This window comes from Myiozetetes cayanensis, unplaced genomic scaffold, assembly GCF_022539395.1.
Source record: "Myiozetetes cayanensis isolate MyiCay16 unplaced genomic scaffold, myiCay2020 scf1, whole genome shotgun sequence".
NCBI classification, from domain to species: domain Eukaryota; kingdom Metazoa; phylum Chordata; class Aves; order Passeriformes; family Tyrannidae; genus Myiozetetes; species Myiozetetes cayanensis.
The window spans coordinates 58,625,250-58,642,869 of NW_026086604.1; the positions used below are offsets into that span (position 1 = coordinate 58,625,250).

Sequence of the window (17,620 nt, forward strand, 5' to 3'; positions counted from 1 at the left end):
GACAGTTTTCCTCCATGTATGATTATTCTGGCACTCGAGGTACAATGTCCTAGCACTGGTGCTGAAGGCCTGGAGCAAAACAGTACAATTTGCATTTAGTGTTTGTGAGAAGTGATAAAAGCAATTATCAGAAACTGACAAGCTTTTAGCCAAGAAAGGTGCCAAGAAAGACCCCTGTGGTGAAAGTGAAATGCCTGCTGCCTTCTCCACAGCTGAGTTCTGATGCACGCAGTAAAATGTCTGAAAAGCATTAGTTGCAGTACAGTTAGCCCTTAACCTGTAGTAGCTCTTTCTACCAGTGATAAAAACATTTATTGAGGATATTATAGTCTATACTATGATTCCTACTGTTCTAAATAGAACTGCATCCACTGACAAAATATGATCTCTAAGTAACACCAGAAGAGTTATTAGTAGGTCACTGCTTGAGGAGCAACCTTCAGTGCAGATACCTCTCACACACAGTGTCAGAAACGTCTTTTGGAGTTAAGGAGGCTCAGAATTTTAGAACTAAGTTACAGTTAGTCATGTGTTACCTTTAGGGTCTGCTTATTACCTTGTTACATCCTCATGTGATTTGGTCCTTGTTGCCATGGGAGGGATAGGATCTGGTAAACACTGTTATGTTTTTGAAGTACTCTGGGCTCAAGAACTCTGCTGATTCACCAGAGCAATTTCAGTTATTGACAGTTATTTCATATGGTTCTGACCACCCACAGGACACTAAAGAAAACTTTTCTAAGGCTGAGAATAACTCTGAAATAATTTTATGGATACCCACACAAGACAGTAATGATGGCTTCTGCAAATATACACCTGTATGTAGTTTACAATTGGTTGTAACCAGCCTGCTAGTTTTTCATATAAAAGCATAAAGTGCAGTTTTGCTGTGCAATGTTTTTTTATTATTTCTGTGAAAACTACCTAGAAAATGTTGAGGGACTTCAAGAAAAAATTCTTTGGTTAAAATATCTGAAAGTATCTCTCAGGAATACAATTATTCATCCAACACTAACTGTCACTGAAGACCTCATTAGTGAGGAACTATTTGCTGGCAACTTTGGGACTTGGGTTTCCCTGAAAAGATACTCTCAAACTTATTAGAAACTGTTCATATACCCAAATTATTTTCTTAATATAACAAAAGAAAAGTAACTAGCTTGGATATGTGACACATTCTAAAACTGCAAAACATTTTAAACAGCAACTCTAAGGTTAGATTCTATACCATAATACAAATCCATTCAAGGACAGAAAAAGAAAAGCAAACAAAAGAGTTATTGTATTTAACTAAATGCATTAACAAAACAGCAGAGCATCTGCATACTAATATTTTTTACAACAGTTGTTCTTTGTGTCACTGAATACGGGTATTGGTAAGCAACAAAGAAGGGTAATTGTGCCACAAAAGTAGCTTCCCCCAATGCATACTCAGTGAGCTATAAAGTATAAATCTTTCTGTATGCTTTATTTCAATAATGAAAGCATACATTTAAGTTTTCCTCTGGATTTTCTACGTGCTTAAGTCTTCTCTGAGATACAGAAATATGTAAGAGATATTGTTAGCATTTTTGCTAACTAATCAAACTCTTCCAGTGAATTTGGAGAGAAACATCACTTTAATAATGTCTTTAGGAGATCCAGAATTAATGAATCATGTAAACATATGCTTACTTGTTCATTTAAAAACAAATATTTAGACTTCTATTACAATCCATTCCAAATGTTGTGTGTATGATACTGATAACATTTTTTTAGTTGTCTCTCCCTGCAAGATGAATTTCTTTGTTAAAATAGAGTACCCTTCCTATACCATATCACTTGTATAGAGAAAACTGCCCAGGGAAGAAGAGGTGTTTTTTTTTGTTGTTAATCCTTGTAAAATGGGACATAGCAGAATGCGTTGCCAGAGGCATTAACCAGAAGGCTATGAAAGTGTCTTCTATTTAGATTTACGTGAATATAGTCATGGAAAGCTGAGCAAATGACAGTGTAAGAAAAGCACATCCTCCTAGCAGGAGGGAGCCAGACTGTGAGCAGGTCTGTGACAATCCAGGCATGGCCATGGACCAGTCTTGAAGGCAATGCCACCTTTCCACTTCCCCTTACTCCGTGTCACTCTGGAGCCTCTACAGACACAGTTTTTCCTGTGAATGCTCAGAGTGAACAAGGCCATTTGTTCCCTGCATTCACAGTGACTTCCATAACAAGGAATACAGATGGATAAAAATTCTGAACAGTTCATTAATGAAACAGAAGTGAAATTTCAAAGGTGCTTTCAATGAAACAATATTAATTCCAGTCCTCCATTGTCTTTAATAGGAGTTAGGCCCCATATAAGTATTTTCAAAACTACTGTGCCTTGATGCTCAATTGGACATTAATAGTTTATCTCATTCCTTGAATACCAAAATAACTCTTTTATGTAAGCTTCTAATTGGCTGGGATCTCTCAGCTTCACATGGTTCAAACAACAACTACTCTCAAGACAATGAAAACCTGTTGTGTGCAAAGTACAATTTCTAACAGAGACATCTTGGATACAAATATTCTTCTCATGGGTCACGTGGTAGAGCTGCTCTATGATACTCTCTCCTTGTGTACACTTAGGTCTGCAGTCTTCTTCCACACAGAGGACAACTTGGAAGGGGGTTGTTAAGCTAAGAGTTTTAAAATAGATTACAAGTTTTTCATCTCTTCCCACTCCTTTCCAGTCCTGCTTTCTTGCAGATACTTGTAATTCCTCTCACATTCCTACTGCTGCTCCCTCTACAAATGCTGTAAAATAAATGAGGAAAATGAAGTTGATAAAAGCTGAAGTACATTCCCCTAACTTTGACTTCTCAAGAGAGGCTTAGATCAACAGTGACAGAATACTGCAAATATTGATTGTGATAATATGTGACAGGAGCTTAAATATCAGTGAGAAATCTTAAGAATTAAGTATTATCTGCTCATTACAAATGCCAGAAAGTACATTAATCAACTTTGTAACACCAAGTATTTATTATATTTTTATCATAACTACAGACTGCTGTGATTGATTACTAATTTGCTTTTCTTGGCCTTCTTTTCTCAGGGTACAAAGATGAAAATCGTCTCATTGAACTTAAGGGACCTTTTGAATCAACCTTTCTTTTTAGCTTAAGTCCTATGTATTTATAAAGCAATGTTTTTCCATACATGAAATATAATGCGTATTTTGTTCTTTCTTATATTTCAGTCTTCTCTCTTCTATAAGATGACAACTGGATAGTTAAATAAAATGCAATAGAGTTCTCAATTCTGAGTCAACTCTATTTCGGTATATTTACTGAAATGATGACAATAAAATATGAAGTAAAACTTCTGAAATTTTGTGCTGATTCACCTGTTTTTAGTCACTTAAACAACAAAGGGTTTCACCTAGAAATTTACCAACTTTGTAATAGCTAAGATTTCAAGACCTTTAGTAAGCTGTAACACTAAAGCATATGTATTAGTAACAGTTTACCTTGCATTATTTAAGAGGCTGAAACCACTGTTTTGGAAGATGTGGTTTCTAGTAACATTTGTGGTAAGATCAGGCATTCGGAAGAATGAAAGGCCAGAAAAAGGACATTCATCATCACTACACGTATGCTGCAGCTGAGGATGTCTGGGTTCCAACTCTGTGTGGAGATAACTGTTCCCCAGTGTTCTCCCTTTCCTTTTCACGGAGTTAAGTTCTCTAGAAAAATGACCTTAAGGAATGGTTTGCAAGAAGTACAAAATCAGGCAGCGCTGAGAGCCCTAATTCAACTTTGGATATTGTCATGAAGCCACACATTTCCATTTCTTCTGCACTATCACATACCTTGCTTCAAACTCTAATGTTCTTCAGTAGATGGAAGAGTGGAGTGTGTAAATGAGGAGTCTGAACATGCAGCAGTAATTACAGACTGTGACCTATGACAAGAGCCAAGATCAAATAAAAATCTGGCCAATTTAACATTTATGTCCCTGGAAAAAGGATCCAAATTATTTGGTGCTCAGCGGTGTCAAGTGTCAAAGGCAACAGTAGCAAACCCATTCATCCTACAGACCAGTGCAAGTCATCCATCAGAAACAACAAGGCCAGCCCTGGCTGCTCTGAGGAGCACTGCATGGCTTAGCATGCTGTAGGAACACCCACTGATCAAACTAAAAGGAGGACAGGGGATGACAGAATGGGTGCAAACCAGTAAACTGGTGCAGAGGAAGGTTCAAACGAGGCTACAGATCTCCAGTGGCTTCTTGAGGCAATTCCACTCTCTCCCTTGGGCACCACTGAGAGGTACAATCCAGCTCCTGGTTTGGACTTTTTCTGCAGTGCTGTCCACAGGGGAATGGAATGTCTACCGCCAATAGCCTTTGCTACAGAAGTATTTGGGGAGAGAGAAAGGAAAGAATTATGTCTGCATTGCTAAATCTGAACTGCAAAGCTTGATTCATCCTCATTATGCTAAGACACTGCAGACAAAAAATGGCTCTCAGCCTAACTTCATTAATATGGTTAGAAGGCAATATGCCATCAGGCATTTCAATTCACAGGTCTAATTACTGGGTCTGTCTGGTGCTTGTCAAACAGTTGGAAATCAATTTTGGAAAAATATTTCTGTTTGGAATAGATGACATGCAGCATCATTGTGAAACAAACAGTTGGTCATAGCTCTGAACGCAACTAGAACTGATGTGATGGTGCATTTAGCCTTTACACAAATATTTTCCTCATTTGCTAGCAGAATGAATGCAGAGAAAAAACACCACTGTGTCTCACAATACAGATTCCCATGAGTTTAACAATCCTACTGCAGTTAACCAAGAGGTCACTTACACTGCAGCTCGCTCTCCTCCCTCCCTCTTTGCCAAAGTTTGTCACTTTCAGGTAAAAAAATTCCACCCAAAGGCAAATTAGTTTCAGTATAACTGAAAGAAGAACATTTTTCTGCACAAAAAAACCAGCCTTTCCTGCAGCCCAAACCTCCACAAAAATGAGAAGCTGTTAAGCATAACATACGCTCCTTTGACTTTCCTCATCAACTGCTTTCATTAGACATTATAGAACATATAAGGCTCCTACCAGACTAGAACACAAGCTGTGAGGGTGTTTCCATTCCACTGATGAGTTGAGTACACTTCCACACCAGTCTGATGAGACAGTGAATAAGGGGTCTGTTGTGGCACAATTTCCCTTACAATAAAACTTAGTACTAAAAATATGGTAAAAACTGAAAAAAACACCTGGTCCAGTATTTATTAGTATTTAGTTAAATTGAATAAAAGACCAAGTTGAGTTCTATACTACATCTTGGGTCAGTAAGGGTCACTGGCTGAGCCTGCTGAAAAGGATTTCACCGCTGTTAGTAAAGGCTCAACATATTTTTAGGGCCAATACTTAGACTGCATTGCTGTGGAAAGGCAAACAAACCTTCCACTTAAAATTTTACAAGAAGAGTCTGACGAATGCTGCTTTTCCTGAATCCCTGCTGCCTCATGGAATACCAGTTTCTTAGCGGTTCTCTGCAGAAAGCATTATGCCTCCTGAGAGTTGAAAACCAACAGGTCAAAGAGGATCCATTAACTGCTAACGCCCAAGGCTTGGCACAGTTTCTTTCAGACTCATGAAAGATCTCATCCCTTCAAGCCCTCCCTGGTCCTCTCCCACTGGAAAAAAGCTGCTGACGTAGCAGAGCTTGGCCTTACAAAAGAGCTGACATGAAAACACAAAAAGGTTTGATGGAGAGAAGGGAAATGTCGGTTTACATCCTGCTATGGAATCAGCTGTCTTTGCAGGTGTAGCAGGAGAAAGGAATGGCACTTTACTTATATTATTTAATGCTCGATTTTTTAAAATATAAATACTGCATTCACTCTGGTGAAATAGGAATATGTAGTTTTTAGCATAAAATTATGCTGCAGGAAAAATCTGAAAATTGCATATGAGATATAAATTCTTTCACTAATTACAACAGTATGAAAAAATAAGTGTGATTCCCCTCACTTTGTTTCTGATACTAACCTAAAACGTAGTCCAGATCTGCTGGGGAAAAAAAACCAAACCCTCAAACATTCGACATACCGTGGCATCAATTCACAAGTGGCTATTTTGCTAGGTAAGAGGTACAGTAAAATCTCTCCTGAAATGACTAGCAACCTTCTTCCCAAAAGGCCAGTCAATGAAAAACTTGCTGGCTGCCAAAGGTGTTTCTAACAGTAGTGCTGTTCTTTTGACACTGAGATAAATAAAACTCCCAAGCAGACTTGACAGTTTCTTCTCAGTTCCTTCAGCATACCAGAGAGCAGGCCTTGTCATCATTCTGAGATGTACCGTTTTCAGCACTTCCCTCAGCTACATGAAAGGTAATTCTGAGAGCTCAGGAAGTGCAGATGGAAAGATATAGCTGTGAAGTAGTTTATCTTGAAGGTTGCCTATACAGGAGAAGTTATCTGCCAGAAGCATCCTTTAGTCACATACAGCACTGTTCATCTGCATAAGGACAATCAAAACCATTGACCCCTTGCTTAAGGGTCAAGAACGGACTTTTAAAGTACTGGGTCTAGTGTATGCATTGTTTGTACAAGCAGTACAAGTTTGCATGGGTCCCATCTAGTTAAGTACACTTCTTTCAATATGGTAGCGCCTGTTTAAAGGTCCTATTTGTACTGAGGTAAATTGTAAAATTATATGCAACACAACCAGTAAATTATGTCCTTTAGCACCAAATATCATCTGCTTTTCTAAGTTTGCATCTTTCATTTCAGGGACCCAATGCCTAAAAGATAGATGATGATGACAACATAGAAGTCACTACACATTTATTTTATCTATAAAAGTAGTGCTGGATTATGAAGTGATAAACAATAGGTAGTATTTGCAAGTTAATTAGGTTGATCAACAGCTTGTTCTTTTTCTTTCCCCTAAATTCTGTTAGATTTCACCATCCCAGACAAAGTGTTTAATATGCAACTGTGAACCATTCCTTGTTTACAAGAGTACCAGTTTCATGATAAATGTATCCCTTAAGCATCACTCTGCAGTAAAGCTAACAGTTTTTGGAGAAAGGATCCCTATAACAGGTAGTACAGATGCTGAGTGGGATTGTTGTTGTTATATCTTTAGCCTCAAGCTGTGCCGAGGGAGGTTCAGGCTGGACATCAGGAGGAATTTCTTCACTGAAAGCCTTGGAATGTACTGCCCAGGGAAGTGGTGGAGTCACTATTCCTGAAAGTGTTCCAGGAATGACTGGACATGGCATTTAGTGCTATGGTTTAGTTGACATGGTGGTGGTCCAGTCAAAGGTGGGACTTGATGATCTTTGAGGTCTTTTCCAACCTTAATGATTCAATGATTTTATGAAAGAGAAAATGGCTCTGGACCATTATTAGCCTCATGGGTGTGTGAAGATGTTGTATGCTTGTGAGGACAAGTAAAGAAATCTGCAAGTAAAAGAGGCATTTAAAAAAATTAAAAACATCCCCTGCAAAACAACAATTCTGGACCTTGAGATTGTAATAAAAACCAATCCACTTGACTGCACAAACTGCTTTCTGCACTCTGCATGCTTTCATAGAGTTGGTCACTTGGTTATCCATGCCACTGATTTACAATTAAGAGCTGAAACAAAGCCCACACCATTGGCCTACCATTGCAGAGGAATGCAGCAGTGTAGGCCTGGCTCACACCCTCTCTCTCTTGTTTTCCAGAACTACTGGCATTGCCTCCGTTTGCTGAGGGTTACAAAGGAGAGTACAGAAAACAAAAGAGCCTGTGGTTGAAAGCAGTGGGACTTGCTATGGCAGAAATTTGGAATCTATGAGAAGCATGTGGCAATTCTCCATACAGCCCGCAGAGATGTTTTTAAAAACTTAAACAAAGAATTTTATCCACCCACCAGTTTCAAAGAAAACGTTCCTTTGTGTTACTAGAACATACAGGTTTGTTTTAATCTTGAGTATCTCACAAAGGATCCTCCCACAGCAAAGTGAGCTGGAGCATCATTTGTAATAAACAATTTCATGTGCTTAAGAGGAAAAATTAAATTACCTGTTCGACCTATCAGCATTTGTGTTCTTTAAAAATTTTGCAACTGACTAGTATTAAACAAAGATTGTTTGATTATTCAGCTTTTCTGCTTCAACTGCATGGAGTCTGAATAATCAGTAAGTTGCGCACCTGTACATATCCCACCCCGTCCTGAAGTAACAGCACAACAAAATGAGCAGTGCTTTCATCAGGTCTCACAATTTCCACTATCATTTGTATTTTCCACATCAGTTACATTTATTGAAAAATAACCTATTGCCATCACTGCAACTGAGTACCCAATATTACAGTTAAATTTCTTTCCTAACACCATAAAGAAACAGGGCCTTAAAATCAGGAAAAAAAAGAGATGCTGGTGAAACGAGTGAGGTGAGGGCAGTGACTGAACCAGCTGGTTCAAAGAAGTTGCTCACAGCATAATAAGCATCAAAAACCAAACCAAACCAAACCAAACCAAACCAACAAACAAAAAAACCTCAAAACCAAAACCAAAATAACAGCTGTAGAATGTTTTCTGTTAAAACATCATCATGTAGCACCTCCGAAAGAGGACTTGACAACAGTGCTGTTTTTCTTGACCAGGAGTTAAATGTCTGAGTGGTATTTTATTATTTAGAAAGCATAAACTACAGAATAAAATACAGTTGAAATAAGTTAACCAAATGTACTACCTTTAAAAGACATAACTTGTTTGTGACCACAGGGAAACTATTTACAGGGAGGCTATAAACCCCAACTTTTATGAGCTGCATGTTTTAGTCCTATAGAATAAGTGTTCATGTATGTTAAATTTTTTTTTTACAGTTAGACACTGTATCAGCCTGACATTTTCTTCCAATTGCATAGAATTTGTTCACACAGGTTATCACATCTCAGAAACTGATGAAATACTCTTAAGATAATGTAAGCACCTCTGTGCCCTGTGGCAGAAGCCTAAGTGGTGATCCACACCTCCCACCCACTCTGCCCACAATGCCACTGGTAAGAGCAGCTCCCTGCCTGCCCCATGAGGATGAAGAGGCCCATGCTGTGACCCACATATCCAGCTGTGTCCAGGAGGTAGAAGATGTGAACATCTCTGGGTGACTTACACCTCTAGTTCAACTCAAGACATTATAGCAGTGGAAGAAGCTCACACCTCCGTGGGGATCAGACACACCACCAGCTGCATCCATGAGATGGAAGACATGAGCACCTCAATGCCCTTCGTGGACACAGAGGACAAGGTCATGACCTTCAACTCCAGTTCAAGATGTTCATATCAAGAGAAGATCTCTGTCTCATATGTATACTGTGTAGCAGTCATCTGCAGCCCCAACTCTACCTTTGGTATGGATGGTGAGAATGTAATTCTGCCTAAAGGATCAGCAGCTAACTGTTAATTTTAAAAACCCAGTAGACACTTCACAAATATGCCACTCCAGGGATGCTCTGCACTCCATTTAGTTTTTGTCTACCTGGCAGTGCTTACTCAAAACAGATTTTAAAATGTATTCATGTAATAACACAGGATTTTAGAAAGTGACAGTCGAGAGGGTAACTCTGGACTCTGCAAATAAACCTAGAAGCCAGGTTACTGAAAGGAAAAATTCCACATGCCATATCCAAAGCCAGTAGAGAAATCACACCTGAGCACATCTATGGCAAGGATGCTGCTGGAGCACAGACTCCCAAAGCTGAGTTTGGCCAGTCTCATGGTTTAAAGTCTCTCTGCAGGCCCTGGCACAAGGAGAACAGTACCAGAGAACACTGCATCCTGTTCACTACTGTGAAGGAAGGGAATGGGATTTTTGCCACCATGGCCTGTCTTGGTTGTCAAAACAGCTTTGTCTGGAAGCTGCATAATGGAGAATGTCAGCACTCATCTAGGAGCAGAGCCATGGAATTGCTGTGGCAGAATGAGCTGAGGGTATAAAAATATTGTAATACACGTAATAAGCAGTGTGTAGTTTGTTAAGCTATTAGCAAAAATTATTTCAAGGCCTTTATACCTTTATAATCTATAAACAATTAAAACCCCAAGAGTTTTAGGTCATACAATGATAAACTATTCAGAGCAGTCTGCACTGGTTGAACTGGCACAAACTCTTACAGCAGAGAGATTATGTCACAGAAATACTGGTAGAGAGCTAAGAATAAGATGTAGAGTGAAAAGATACCACAAAGAAAAAAAAAAAGATAAAAAAAAGAGATGAGTGTTTCTTTTGATTATGAAAAGGTTGACGAGAAATGTGACCTCAAGACATTTAGAGTTTGATACAAACCACCTTGTCTGTCTATCCTGCAAGCAATAGCCTACATTTAGCAGAGAATAAAGAAACGTTACATGCAATCACAAGACTGTTCACTCCACAGTATCCATAGCCTTAAATGGAAGACTTCCAATCCTGAAAGAAAGGACTATATTTGCAACAGTCATACCATCCTGCTGTTCTCTCATGGCAAGCACCATCTCCCTCTCTGACCCCCAACAATTTCCAGTCCTTCCTCCTACCTTCTCTTCACAAGATTCCTGGAGTGAAGCTGCTGTCCAAACCATCCTGCCATGCTGCCTATCTGACTCCCACAGGCTCCACCTCCACAGACATGGTGATCCCTCGCCATATTGCTGCAGGCTTTAACAGACTCCTTCTTGGATAAGATTCCAAATTATCTCTGCACACCAATTCACTTCTGAAATCTCTCTTCATCATAAAGCCTACCAGGCAGAGCTGTCAGAAGTTACTACAAGTTGACAGCAAATACTTCTAAGTCAACTGTGAGAGTCACAAGATTAAAGCACTACCTCTCCTAACCTGCCCCATCAAATGCTTAAAGCCCATGTACATCTTATGATACTGGGAGTTAATGAAAAACATCTACTTTCAAAGGGTTACCACTTGGAAAATATATGCTGCATGGCCTTTTGCCCTTTCTCAAACCCTTCTGCTGCTCTGGATTGCTGACATTTGTATTCATTAGCTAAGAGCTTTCAAAGTCATTTCACAGCATATTTCACAAACGTCTTTCCAGCAGTACCCCATCAACCTTCTACAGCTCCACTTACAGAGGACTGCTGGATCAGCATCTAGCCACAGTTCTCTTAATCCAGTCTTAAGTGTTGCTTGGTTGGTGCCACAGGTTGATCCAGTTTGGGAAGTTTATTTTTGCTGCACTGAAAGAAGAAATACTTAACTTCTCACCCTTCCTGGTGAAATTTAAATGGCTGTGCTAACAAAACGATCTTACACTTCTGCTTCCTCCACATCCCAATTACGAACAAAATTCTCCTCACTTCATTTTACAAGCTTATCTTTTATACAGGTAGTGCATGAAAGGAAAACAAAACATTTCTATATTGGCTGAAGATGGGGGACAAAATTCCAAGATTTCCAAAGTAGTCTGGGCCACTGATATGATCTGTGCAGTATGAAACTCACATTTCAAAGAGATGTATTTGTATGGTGTTTGAAAGACTAAGAGAAAACTTGCTCTTCTCACACATCAATTTGAAGTCATCTAGTATTTCAGTGGGATTTTACCTGACATACACTATGCTTGTAGTCAGAAAAAAAATCAAGGAAATTATTAGGGCTCCCAAAGCTGCTAACTTAAATCTAGACATACAACAGAAGTCCATTTCTGCCTCTGGGCTAAGAATCTGTCAGAATAGCCTTTTAGATTTCTGCTTTAATATTCTAGTATCTAACCTCAGCTATTCTAGGTCTTTAGAAACTCCATTCAACTCTCCATCATAATAAACCATGTCATACACTTCTAAAAGTATCAATAAATCCGTCCTCATCTACACTAGGCCACATCAGACATATTTTCCATACACTAAAAAATCACTGGTATCAGATTATAAATAATAAAAAGGTTTTTCACAATTAAAAAAAAAAAAACCCAGCACTTTCCCCCCCCGTGCTGAACACTTGTGATCTGTACCATAGTTCTAAATGTGACTCAATGCTATATGAAGAACAATGGTGACAAACTGTATAAAACCGCGGCAGTGATCGATGGTACTTTACACAATATCTGCTTTTCAGTAGCAGCATTCTAAGAGTGAAAAACTGCTTGCACAGTACCAAGCCTTGTACCAGTTCGTGGGAGTTACTGCTATTAAAGAAAAAAAGAAAGAAAGAAAGAAAGAAAAAGAACTCACAAACTTTATTTTGCTATTTGAGTATGTATAAAGTCACTTTTTATGTGATGAAGAAAACACAGAAGAAAGAGCTATTAGTTCTGAAAATTAAAATGGTAGTGCAGTGAAGCCACACAATATTTTAACACGCAAGAAATGCTATAAACATGTTTTTCCAAGTGTACTTTGGGTATGTTTCTTTCAATCCACCAAGCAAGCATGAGAATGAGTAAAACCACAGTTCTGGAATAATTTACAAAGAGCCTGAGAGCAATTCAATAGGTTACACCAGAAGGACTATCATTGGGCAGCACCTCTATACAGAAAATGCTCATGCCATACAGTCCTGGTTGCCCTAACTGAGGATGAAATCCCAGGAAGGAAGGTGATACCATGCTTGCTTTTAGCAAGCAGAGATTGCTCCACTGGCACCGCAGGGCAGCAGAAGTCCTGTTGAAGCCCCCAGCAGCGTGCTCATCCCAGATGGCAAACTTAACTAATGCCTGGGGTGGGCTTAGTGCTGAGCTAACCTGGGACACTCAGGCTCCAGCTGGCAGTTCCTCCTCTGTCTGCCAGCAAGAGGCCAAACAATAAGTAGATCTGTGCCTGTGCGTGCACGAGGACCATGGGCAAGCCACCCTGGGTTTCTGAAATAAACCAACAACTCTGCCTTGGTAGAAAGTCTTCATTTTTATGTTTCCTAGGTAGCCATGCAAACAACTTAGGTAAAGAAGGTAAAAAGTGCTCCACAGACAGAAAAATAGCTGTGTTCATTTTATCTCTGAAAATAAAACGTCATTTATTTTCCAGGTAAAAGCTTTAAGAGCATTTCTGTAGCCACTAATTGTTTTTGTTTGGCAAAATATGAAGTCTTTCATATTCACAGCCTGTGCTATCCCAGAAAGTTATTTAGCATGCCTTTGAAATAAGTAAATAATGCAATCAGTTTACAAAGCCCTTGCAACTTGGTTCTCAGTTTAGGATGTAGTCCATCATAGTGACATATAGTGGACTACAGTGATAGACTTTGCTTATCCTGAGAAAAGAGGATAACCAGTACAGTCTGCCAAAGAGACTGTAGAAGTCCAATGTGGCGGAGAAAGTAGGAGGAAAATTGCCTGTGTAACTCCAGATTCGTGTTCATGGCCTATCAAGGATAAAAATGAATAAATAAATAAATAAATAAATAAAAATAAAAACAAAACCAGTTTTGTCTTGTCTGACACTGCCCGTGCCCAGCCTCGTGTCTCACCACGGTGGGAGCTGCCTGGACTCTGACAGCCATCGCTGCTCCTGCTCCCCTTATCGGGTACCTGAAGTGCCTGCCCCTGCCTGCCTTGCTGTCACTGTGGGTCCCAGCTCACCCCCATGCTGGGCCACTCCTGCTGCTTCCCAACAGCCTGAAAGCATCGAACTGTGAAAAGCAAATGCGTTTAATTTTGAGCCTCACCTATTATCTTTGGCCTCCAAAAAAAACACTGGAAGAAAACTAATCAATGCTCAGTCTAATGAGAGTAAGAAAAACAGAGGGTTCCACCCCCCCCCCCCCCCTAGTGCATGCTGAATTATCCTAACTACCTAAAGAAAATTACACTCTTAAAGGAGGAGTTGAACCTCAAAGGGTATTTTCCAGTAGCAAAATACCCCATTGTGGATATTACTGTCTGAGAAACCGAAGTGGAAAAAAAAATAAAAAAAAGAAATGCATACTGATTAACAAAGAAAGATACATTTCATAAAGATAAGAAAATAAGTAGTTCATAATTAGGACAAAAAACTTGCACTTGGAAAATTCTCCAGCTCTGACTGCTTGCCTTTCAGAAAGCGTCATGAAGAGCCGTTTACTGAAACAAATCCCCTTCTCCCTACCCACATCTCCTCCTGACAACTGTTTCTGTGACATTAAATAAGACAGGTCTATCATTCACCCTATTTCTGAATTCCCAAATTTCTATTCTGTCAAGGAAAATAATTTTCATTCATATTCTTTGCAGGTAGCTGACACAACTTAGTTCAAATCAGCAATTGTCAAATTATCCTACACTTCTACTGATAGTGCAAGTTGCAATCCCTATTAAAAAATGAGAAAAACGATAATTTGATTTGAAGCTATATCATGATGTTATCTGAACATTTATTCTTTTTCATACACATGTAATTTAATGTTTGATACAGTTTGACTAGATGACTGCAAGTTGAAGTCATGCTGCTTACATCTTTTTTTCATTGCCAAGCCTGTTACACATAATAAATGGTTTCAAGCTTCCCAAATACAGTAAAAGTGAACTCATAGAAAAGTTCACCCTTAACTGGGGCACACTTTATGCAGTCTCTGGAAACTGCCTGGGCCTAAATGATAACTATCATCATCATCACCATCACTAACCAGCAGAAAAATTGCATAATCTTCGTCCATTCTTCTGCTTGCACTGTAGCAGAAACCTGCTAATTTTTGGTAAGATTATTTTGAGTGGTATTTAAGTCACTGGGGAGCCACTTGCACTCAAGTGAGTGGCAGAATGCCCAGCCCAGTTCCCAGGAACTTTAACATAATTGGGTAGATGTATAACCTCATTTGTCCCACATTACTGCATATAACTGCTAATGCCAACTCTGTTGAGCCATTCTGTGAAAAAAATGTGCATTTTTATAGCTCTAAGTCAGCAGATTCACAGACAATGGAGACCTATTCGATGTTAGTAAGTTTTGTAAGCAGAATCCTTTTGTCAACACTATCCTGCATGTACACATACACAAATCTGATGTAATTAGTAAATGCCAGCTTACCTGACGACTGAATAAAGGCAATCCCCTTAATAAACATAACCCCCTAAAAACGGATAAATGTCAACAAAAGGCAAGGGTGGATGTACTCCAGTGCAGAGGCACCACATCTCTGGGGAATGCAACAGGTTAACTTTTGACACTAAAGTTCCTCACTGTGGCCATACAAAGTTTCTTTAGGAACAGCTACACAGCTACGAGCATTATTAACTCCGGAGTACCAGCAGCATTAAGCCTGTAGAAGAGTTAGCTAACTAGATCAAATATGCCTAAAGTGGTAGTCAGAAAAGGCTACATTTACAAGGGTCAGTGATTCTATAAAAGAAATTTATTCAAAGGGACTGCCTCTTCATGTTTTGTAACACAAAACAGAGCAAAAGGCTCTTCTTCTGGAAGACATAACATTCAATGAATACTACTGCACTTCAATGCTGACTGGAGAGATACCAGTGATACCAGAGAAGCAACGTCTTCTTCTTCTCCTCTACAAAAAGATTGTTTGCCCTACACAGACTCTAAAAAGTCTTTAAAAACTGTCTGAATGGAAATTTTTACCTCTGACTAACCATATGTATCAGGGACTATGCGCTTCATCTCCCTTGCAGGAATTACACAGTATCATGATTCAGAACTAATATGATTAATGGGAAACATCCATTGTATTGTCATTCCTTAGTCTTTCCTGCATCTATTTTACACAAATTGAATACTGATCAAGTCCAGTAATCATTGCAAATCTCTAAAGAATACAGAGGCAGCCTTAGCCTTATTCTCAGTGGCCTGAAAAACAGTCTGTTCTTCTTGTTTGTTCATAATGGATGCATTCCAGTTGTACAGATGTAGCTGTGTCCATGCTCTGTGTCAGGATGGGAGTTCTGACATCCTCTGTCACCCAACCTTCACATTAAGGGTTTTTTTGACCCAGGAACATGGACACAGAGGTGTGGAAGGGGAAAGCAGAGGGACTGTGTGCACATGTATACAAGAAGAAGTCAGGACCTAGACCCACGAGGGAGATGGAGAATGTTGCTGGGGTCCTGCAACTGAGAGGGCTCCTTTGTATCTTGTTATTCCTCAGCTTTAAAAAAATGGAGATACACTTCTTTAATGATGGACAAATCACTCACTGAGAAAAAATTTCAAAGTACAGAAATAAATCTTTAGATTCCAGGATCAGTTATGTGCTTGATCAGCCAATTTTTCAATCCTGCTTAAGATGCAAACACTCTGGCACTGAATCTGTACAAAACACACCAACAAGCCAACTACTAACAGCTTTCAGCTCAAGATCATGGCCAGTGTGACACACAGGCCATGAATTTCAAATCAAGATGCAAGTGCAGAAGAAGGGATCATCCTGTTCCCCTACCAGCATAAATGTACTTTCCACACCTGTACAATTCTTTTGCTTCTCTTCTCTTCCTGCCCCATGCTGACATAACAAATAAAATCAACTGCTACGTCTCTTCTTTCAGCATACAATGGAATGTGTTCACCCAGAGCAAATTAGAAATGAGTGGTCTCCAGAAGTGAAATTAAGTATTTTTATTGGGTGGTTACTGCTCCAAAATGCCTCCCTCTTTGGAGAGAGCTTTTGCATGACTCCTCATCAAATGCTTTTTAAGGCAAATATTGACAGTTATCAGCAAGCCAACTTTCAGCCTTGTCAGTGGTATGGCCAGGTTGTTTTGGCAGTAAAGTCTAATGGAAATTAAAAGCAAACAAACCAAATGTGTAGCCACTCTACCCTGCAAATAGCCTTTGTTTGAAAAGGGTTGTATGGAGGAGCTGGCAATAAAGCAGTGGCTGTCAAGTTCTGCTCTTGGACTAATTTTGCTAATTTAACAAAACATTCCAAACAGATTACTAAATATGAAAACAAATTTAAAAGGTAAAAGCAAAAATCAAATTAGTGCTTAGCCAAGTGAAACTGGTTGTTACAGACAGCTGCTGTTTAACAATATGTGTCCACTGAGCCATCTTACTTGGCTGTCCCCAGAGTGTTCTTACAAAACACACACAGCCAGGGGCACATCTACCAGCCAAACTGGAAAAGTTGAGTGGTGTCAATGTTTCACCTGTCAGGTTAAAGCTCATATGCAGTGTGGCATCAGGTATTTTGACCTTCAACTCTTCCAAAAAAAAACCCTTACAAACTCCAAAATGCCTACAGTTATTTTACATCTCTGAGTTCCCAGAACGTGGTATTGACACTGTTCATTACTAATGCTTGCATGGACCAGATATGTTCTTGTCCTTCTCTTCAATTTACAATTTTTCCTTCAAGACTGAGCTGTGAATGTGAAATTGCTTTAGGATATTCAGCAGAGAATATCTGTGCTTAGTGTTCTTTATTACTTACCCACAGATTATGATCTTTCTGATAATTTTTCCCGATTATGTGAAAGTCTCTTTGGGTATTTCATCAAAATCCACCCACAACACAGAAATTGCCTGCTTAAAAATTTTACATCTGCTTTTTATTTTCTACCAGTTTCATACTCTTACAGAGAGGGTAACCTGCTGTCAGTTTATCATGCAGTTTCATCTGGTTTTTGGTTTAGTTTGGTTTTTTGTTTGTTTGTTTGTGGGTTTTAATCTGAAGTAAGATACTAATCCACAGCACTCAAAATAATTAAGAGAAAGCATAAAAGGTCAGCAATAGA

The 17,620-nt window shown here is 39.2% G+C and overlaps 1 protein-coding gene across 3 annotated transcripts in view; it reads right to left on the minus strand.

Moving 5' to 3' along the window:
• The window catches only part of MBP (myelin basic protein), an 85,532-nt gene that overhangs the window by 19,450 nt on the left and 48,462 nt on the right, over positions 1-17,620 (minus strand). The window lies entirely within an intron of this gene.